The sequence below is a fragment of the Phyllobates terribilis genome, unplaced genomic scaffold (genome assembly GCF_046119375.1).
Source record: "Phyllobates terribilis strain yellow unplaced genomic scaffold, ASM4611937v1 Scaffold_5__5_contigs__length_657084704, whole genome shotgun sequence".
Lineage (NCBI taxonomy): Eukaryota > Metazoa > Chordata > Amphibia > Anura > Dendrobatidae > Phyllobates > Phyllobates terribilis.
The window spans coordinates 106,013,598-106,021,331 of NW_027362765.1; the positions used below are offsets into that span (position 1 = coordinate 106,013,598).

At 55.5% G+C, this 7,734-nt stretch overlaps 1 protein-coding gene across 4 annotated transcripts in view; it reads right to left on the reverse strand.

Moving 5' to 3' along the window:
* The window catches only part of ADNP (activity dependent neuroprotector homeobox), a 34,780-nt gene extending 28,964 nt beyond the window's left edge, over window positions 1-5,816 (reverse strand). The window contains exons 1-2 of one of the 4 annotated variants that reach the window (XM_073682724.1): window positions 5,562-5,816; window positions 137-267 (exon numbers count right to left, since the gene is read on the reverse strand). The gene's annotated coding sequence lies outside the window, so the exon portion shown is untranslated. Of the gene's footprint in view, window positions 1-136; window positions 268-344; window positions 487-512; window positions 760-5,306; window positions 5,496-5,561 lie in introns of those variants that run through there. The other 3 variants (XM_073682723.1, XM_073682726.1, XM_073682725.1) reach the window with 3 other exon arrangements.
* Between the last annotated feature and the right edge of the window lie 1,918 nt (window positions 5,817-7,734).

Consider the following 7,734-nt stretch of genomic DNA (forward strand, 5'->3'; position numbering starts at 1 on the left):
GTTCAGGACACAGCTGAGAACGACAAGTCTGAGCCCCACCATATCCCCCCACCCCAGAGCATTCTCTGCCCCACGCTGCTACGGTATATGGTGCTGCTATTTCAAGACATGATGAAGCTGAAAGCAAAGAACAAACCTTTTGCTTCTCAAAAAATTAGATCAAGAAGGTAGCGCAAGACTGGAGCCAGAGCCACAGATGTCGGGGGTCTTCACACAGCACAAGCGGGGGCAGGTCACATCCATGCATCCAGTGTGCAGCGAGGCCTCCTGGAAGAGAAGTACAGACAGGGGTCAGTGACAGCCCACACCGGGGCAGCTGTGGGGAAGCCGGCTGCTCCCCTCACCGAGCTCTAGTGGGAGCATCAGCTGGTGGAGTGGCACTAGTACAGCACTATGGCCGGCACAGACAGGCCGCCTGCCTCCCTCCTCTCCGCAGTCTCTGCTGCCTTGTAGGAGGCGCTGTGCTGCAGTTCCTGCTTCAGCCTCCCCTCCCCCACACTCCGGAGCCTTACCCAGCGCACAGAATGCGCCCCCTACAGGCTTGTGCGCGCCTCTGCTGCGGTGCATGTTGGGTGGAGGCGCAGACTGTTATTTTCCCTGCGCGACCTCCCGTGCTGCCTGAGAGCCCGGCGGGAGCGGCGGAGCCCGGGCAGCGGTGACAGCGGCAGAGGAGCCGGGCAGCGGAGGAGCCCGCACCGCGCAGACGGCGGCGGAGAGCGGACACATGGCCCGGCACCGAGCGCGCCTTTTTACAGCAGACTGGGCCCGCCCCCGGCATTAACCCTTTCCCGGCCCGCAGCCGCATTGCTTCCAGGTGTAACTAGTTCAGCGCCAGTTACACATCACACGTGTGCGACAATTTACATGACAACAACGTGACATGACGACAGCGACCAAGGCCATCACCCGGCAGGCCAGGGTGCATCAGCATATAGGAGGGATCCCACCAAACACCCAATACAGGAGGGGTGGGCTGTAGTGCACCCCCCATACAGAAAGATGGATAAATCACCCCCTATACTATTCAGGCATGGTGTGATGTAGTGTCAGCCCCCCTCCCCTATACAGGAGCAGTGTCATATAGTGTCCGCCTCCCCCGCTCCCCTATACAGGAGCAGTGTCATATAGTGTCCGCCTCCCCCGCTCCCCTATACAGGAGCGGTGTCATATAGTGTCCGCCTCCCCCCCTCCCCTATACAGGAGCGGTGTCATATAGTGTCCGCCTCCCCCCTCCCCTATACAGGAGCGGTGTCATAGTGTCCGCCTCCCCTATACAGGAGCGGTGTCATATAGTGTCCGCCTCCCCCCTATAGAGGAGCGGTGTCATATAGTGTCCGCCCCCCCCCTCCCCTATACAGGAGCGGTGTCATATAGTGTCCGCCCCCCCCCTCCCCTATACAGGAGCGGTGTCATATAGTGTCCGCCTCCCCCCTCCCCTATACAGGAGCGGTGTCATATAGTGTCCGCCTCCCCCCCTCCCCTATACAGGAGCGGTGTCATATAGTGTCCGCCTCCCCCCTCCCCTATACAGGAGCAGTGTCATATAGTGTCCGCCTCCCCCCCTCCCCTATACAGGAGCGGTGTCATATGGTGTCCGCCTCCCCCCCTCCCCTATACAGGAGCAGTGTCATATAGTGTCCGCCTCCCCTATACAGGAGCAGTGTCATATAGTGTCCGCCTCCCCTATACAGGAGCAGTGTCATATAGTGTCCGCCTCCCCCCCTCCCCTATACAGGAGCAGTGTCATATAGTGTCCGCCTCCCCCCCTCCCCTATACAGGAGCGGTGTCATATAGTGTCCGCCTCCCCCCCTCCCCTATACAGGAGCGGTGTCATATAGTGTCCGCCTCCCCCCCTCCCCTATACAGGAGCGGTGTCATATAGTGTCCGCCTCCCCCCTCCCCTATACAGGAGCGGTGTCATAGTGTCCGCCTCCCCTATACAGGAGCGGTGTCATATAGTGTCCGCCTCCCCCCTATAGAGGAGCGGTGTCATGTAATGTCCCATCCCCCCTATACAGGGGCAGTGTCATGTAGTGTCCCATCCCCCTTATAGAGGGGCGGTGTAATGTAGTGTCCCATCCCCTCTATAGAGGGGCGGTGTCATGTGTCCCATCCCCTCTATAGAGGGGCAGTGTCATGTAGTGTCCCATCCCCTCTATAGAGGGGCGGTGTCATGTAGTGTCCCATCCCCTCTATAGAGGGGCGGTGTCATGTAGTGTCCCATCCCCTCTATAGAGGGGCGGTGTCATGTAGTGTCCCATCCCCTCTATAGAGGGGCGGTGTCATGTAGTGTCCCATCCCCTCTATAGAGGGGCGGTGTCATGTAGTGTCCCATCCCCTCTATAGAGGGGCGGTGTCATGTAGTGTCCCATCCCCTCTATAGAGGGGCGGTGTCATGTAGTATCCCATCCCCTCTATAGAGGGGCGGTGTCATGTAGTATCCCATCCCCTCTATAGAGGGGCGGTGTCATGTAGTGTCCCATCCCCTCTATAGAGGGGCGGTGTCATGTAGTGTCCCATCCCCTCTATAGAGGGGCGGTGTCATGTAGTGTCCCATCCCCTCTATAGAGGGGCGGTGTCATGTAGTGTCCCATCCCCTCTATAGAGGGGCGGTGTCATGTAGTGTCCCATCCCCTCTATAGAGGGGCGGTGTCATGTAGTGTCCCATCCCCTCTATAGAGGGGCGGTGTCATGTAGTGTCCCATCCCCTCTATAGAGGGGCGGTGTCATGTAGTGTCCCATCCCCTCTATAGAGGGGCGGTGTCATGTAGTGTCCCATCCCCTCTATAGAGGGGCGGTGTCATGTAGTGTCCCATCCCCTCTATAGAGGGGCGGTGTCATGTAGTGTCCCATCCCCTCTATAGAGGGGCGGTGTCATGTAGTGTCCCATCCCCTCTATAGAGGGGCGGTGTCATGTAGTGTCCCATCCCCTCTATAGAGGGGCGGTGTCATGTAGTGTCCCATCCCCTCTATAGAGGGGCGGTGTCATGTAGTGTCCCATCCCCTCTATAGAGGGGCGGTGTCATGTAGTGTCCCATCCCCTCTATAGAGGGGCGGTGTCATGTAGTGTCCCATCCCCTCTATAGAGGGGCGGTGTCATGTAGTGTCCCATCCCCTCTATAGAGGGGCGGTGTCATGTAGTGTCCCATCCCCTCTATAGAGGGGCGGTGTCATGTAGTGTCCCATCCCCTCTATAGAGGGGCGGTGTCATGTAGTGTCCCATCCCCTCTATAGAGGGGCGGTGTCATGTAGTGTCCCATCCCCTCTATAGAGGGGCGGTGTCATGTAGTGTCCCATCCCCTCTATAGAGGGGCGGTGTCATGTAGTGTCCCATCCCCTCTATAGAGGGGCGGTGTCATGTAGTGTCCCATCCCCTCTATAGAGGGGCGGTGTCATGTAGTGTCCCATCCCCTCTATAGAGGGGCGGTGTCATGTAGTGTCCCATCCCCTCTATAGAGGGGCGGTGTCATGTAGTGTCCCATCCCCTCTATAGAGGGGCGGTGTCATGTAGTGTCCCATCCCCTCTATAGAGGGGCGGTGTCATGTAGTGTCCCATCCCCTCTATAGAGGAGAGGTGTCATGTAGTGTCCCATCCCCCCTATAGAGGAGAGGTGTCATGTAGTGTCCCATCCCCCCCTATAGAGGAGAGGTGTCATGTAGTGTCCCATCCCCCCCTATAGAGGAGAGGTGTCATGTAGTGTCCCATCCCCCCCTATAGAGGAGAGGTGTCATGTAGTGTCCCATCCCCCCCTATAGAGGAGAGGTGTCATGTAGTGTCCCATCCCCCCCTATACAGGGGCGGTGTCATGTAGTGTCCCATCCCCCCCTATACAGGGGCAGTGTCATGTAGTGTCCCATCCCCCCCTATACAGGGGCGGTGTCATGTAGTGTCCCATCCCCCCTATAGAGGAGCGGTGTCATGTAGTGTCCCATCCCCCCTATAGAGGAGCGGTGTCATGTAGTGTCCCATCCCCCCTATAGAGGAGCGGTGTCATGTAGTGTTCCATCCCCCCTATACAGGGGCGGTGTCATGTAGTGTCCCATCCCCCCTATACAGGGGCGGTGTCATGTAGTGTCCCATCCCCCCCTATACAGGGGCGGTGTCATGTAGTGTCCCATCCCCCCCTATACAGGGGCGGTGTCATGTAGTGTCCCATCCCCCCCTATACAGGGGCGGTGTCATGTAGTGTCCCATCCCCCCCTATACAGGGGCGGTGTCATGTAGTGTCCCATACCCCCCTATACAGGGGCGGTGTCATGTAGTGTCCCATACCCCCCTATACAGGGGCGGTGTCATGTAGAGTCTCACTCCCCCTATACAGGGGCGGTGTCATGTAGTGTCCCACCCCCCTATACAGGGGCGGTGTGATGCAGTGTCACCCCACAATAAGGGGCAGCACGGTTGCTCAGTGGTTAGCATTGTTGCTTTGCAGTGCTGGGGTCCTGGGTACACATCCCACCAAGGACAACGTGTGCAATGAGTTTGTATGTTCACCCCATGTTTGCGTGGGTTTCCTCCCACACTCCAAAGATATACTGATAGGGTATTTAGATTGTGAGCCCCAATGGGGACAGAGTCCATAATGTCTGTAAAGTGCTGTGGAACTAATGGCGCTAGGTGACGTAGCGTCCCGCACGCCGGAGCGGATCTGACGTAGCGTCCCGCACGCCGGAGCGGATCTGACGTAGCGTCCCGCACGCCGGAGCGGATCTGACGTAGAGTCCTCGCACGCCGGAGCGGATCTGACGTAGAGTCCTCGCACGCCGGAGCGGATCTGACGTAGCGTCCCGCACGCCGGAGCGGATCTGACGTAGAGTCCCGCACGCCGGAGCGGATCTGACGTAGAGTCCCGCACGCCGGAGCGGATCTGACGTAGAGTCCCGCACGCCGGAGCGGATCTGACGTAGAGTCCCGCACGCCGGAGCGGATCTGACGTAGAGTCCCGCACGCCGGAGCGGATCTGACGTAGAGTCCCGCACGCCGGAGCGGATCTGACGTAGAGTCCCGCACTCTGGGACCGATTTGACATGAGATGTCCGGTGCCTCCATACATACACAGTGCACTTCTCATACTGGGCATGGTGCGTAATTATATATATATATATATATATATATATATATATATATACACACTCCGTGCACAACCCCTGTATGCGAGGACACACAGCAGCTCTCTGTGCACAGGGTACATATATAATGGGTGTATACGGGCATATCCCCCTCTGTATGCCGGCACCCATACACGCTGGTTCCGGGGCTCCTGCTCCCGGGGCGCCGCTCCCCTCCTCCCGGGCCCTCACCTACCTCCGGTTGTCGGCTGTCTAGCTCCCCCTCACCGGCCGGCAAAGAGAGGGCGGCAGGCCCCGGCGGGAGATGAGGAGGAGGATGAGGCGGGAGCCGGCGGCCGGGGTCCTCCTCCAGACAATACACCGCGGCTCCGATCCTGCCCTGGCCAAAATGGCGTCCGAGAAAGATCGGATGTGGCGTCAGCGGCTCATTAGCATGTGGGGGGACTCATTGTCCGGGCGGGGGGCGAGGAGAGCCCGGGAAAAGACAAACCTTTCCGGCCCGGCGGGAGCTCCCGGGTGGCGGCTCCGTCTGTGGAGTTGAGGGTTGCGGGAAGCTCTTTGTCCTGGAGACGAGAGTGAGAGGACGGCGCTGGCAGCTGCACACAGCCTCCAGTAGGGGGCGCCTCTCTCTGACGGAAGGATACGAGGAGACGGTGTGAAATCACGGCGGGGATGTTCAGTGCTGTGTTTTTCCCTCTTCTCTATAGCATATCCTTCCGCGGCCGGGGCTACATGCTGGAGTTAGTCACATGGTGCTGGGTGCTCAGTGCTGCAGCCATGCGGTCAGGGTGGGGATGGCAGGCTCAGGGCCCTCACTTCCTGCTCTGTGCAGCATGCTTCTCACACAATGGCCAGCAGCAGGACTGCCTGGGGCCCTGACTCCTGCTCCCATGCTGCCCTGGGGGCCCCATATTGGCCAGGGGCCATTGAAAGTCCACAACCACCACCAATGATATGGTTGGGTTTTTTCCAACCAGATACAGTTTGGCCAATGGTTAGGCCTACAAACCCAATATGACAAAGGAAAAGTTGGAGAACCATTGGTTCTCTGATGATATTGGTGTAGCTGCTGCAGCTCTTCTTGGGATCCTAGAGACCAGTCGTCATACTGGTTTTGACTGTGTTTGCCTTCAGTCTACGTACCAAGCACCAGAGACACATTGTGTTGGCCACCACTATGGCGTCTGCAGAAGAGTTTGGCCATGACATAGTATCTACCCAGCGTTACCCAAAAACCATAAGTAAAATATGGCAGCTTTCTACCAGAAAGAGTCCATGTCCATCAGGGCAACTGTAATACCTGACATGGCCATTGATATTCCTGGTGCCGCAGCTCTTCTATAGATAGGTAGACCCCGGCCACCATACTTATTGGTTGCATGGTGAGAGCAGCCTTTTATTAGCGCATGAGGTCATGTAAGGAGCCATTGAGTCTTGACTTGCGTCCATTCTCTTAGCAGCAGCCGGGGTCTTCCTCTACCAGCGCCGATCACAATGTGACCCACGCTCCCATCCATCTCACAGGAAATATTCCCAACCTAAGAGATTGTATTTATTCAGCTTCTCTCGCATGAATTAAACATTATAAATTACTATGAACTTCAATGAAAAGTTCCCACAGCGAATGTGGACACCCCATGTGGGTAATGGACGGTCTTCGTACTTGGGACCCTTTCTCTATGACTTAGCTGGGATCAGGGAGTGGTAATGGGAGCTTTTTAAAACTTGATCTGAGCAGTATGTGTAACAATTACTTGTGGCATTATGTATATGACCACTGGCATCATATGTATGGCGCTAGTTACAGTGGGTACGGAAAGTATTCAGACCCCTTTACATTTTTCATTCTTTGTTTCATTGCAGCCATTTGGTAAATTCTAAAAAGTTCATTTTTTTTCTCATTAAAGTACACTCTGCACCCCATCTTGACTGAAAAAAATAGAAATGTAGACATTTTTGCAAATTTATTATAAAAGAAAAACTGAAATATCACATGGTCATAGTATTCAGACCCTTTTCTCAGTTTGAGTAGAAGCACCCTTTTGAGCTAATACAGCCATGAGTCTTCTTGGGAATGATGCAACAAGTTTTTCACACCTGGATTTGGGGATCCTCTGCCATTCTTCCTTGCAGATCCTCTACAATTCTGTCAGGTTGGATGGTGAACGTTGGTGGACAACCATTTTCAGTTCTCACCAGAGATGCTCAATTGGGTTTAGATCAGGGCTCTAGCTGGGCCAGTCAAGAATGGTCACATAGTTGTTCTGAAGCCACTCCTTTGTTATTTTAGCTGTGTGCTTAGGGTCATTGTCTTGTTGCAAGGTGAACCTTCGGCCAAATCTGAGGTCCAGAGCACTCTGGAAGAGGTTTTCATCCAGGATATCTCTGTACTTGGCCGCATTCATGTTTCCTTTAATTTCAACCAGTCGTCCTGTCCCTGCAGCTGAAAAACACCCCCATAGCATGATGCTTCCACCACCATGTTTCACTGTTGGGATTGTAATGGACAGGTGATGAGCAGTGCCTGGTTTTCTTCACACATACCTCTTAGAATTATCAGCAAAAAGTTCTATCTTCGTCTCATCAGACCAGAGAATCTTATTTCTCATAGTCTGGGAGTCCTTCATGTGTTTTTGAGCAAACTCTATGCGGGCTTTCAGATG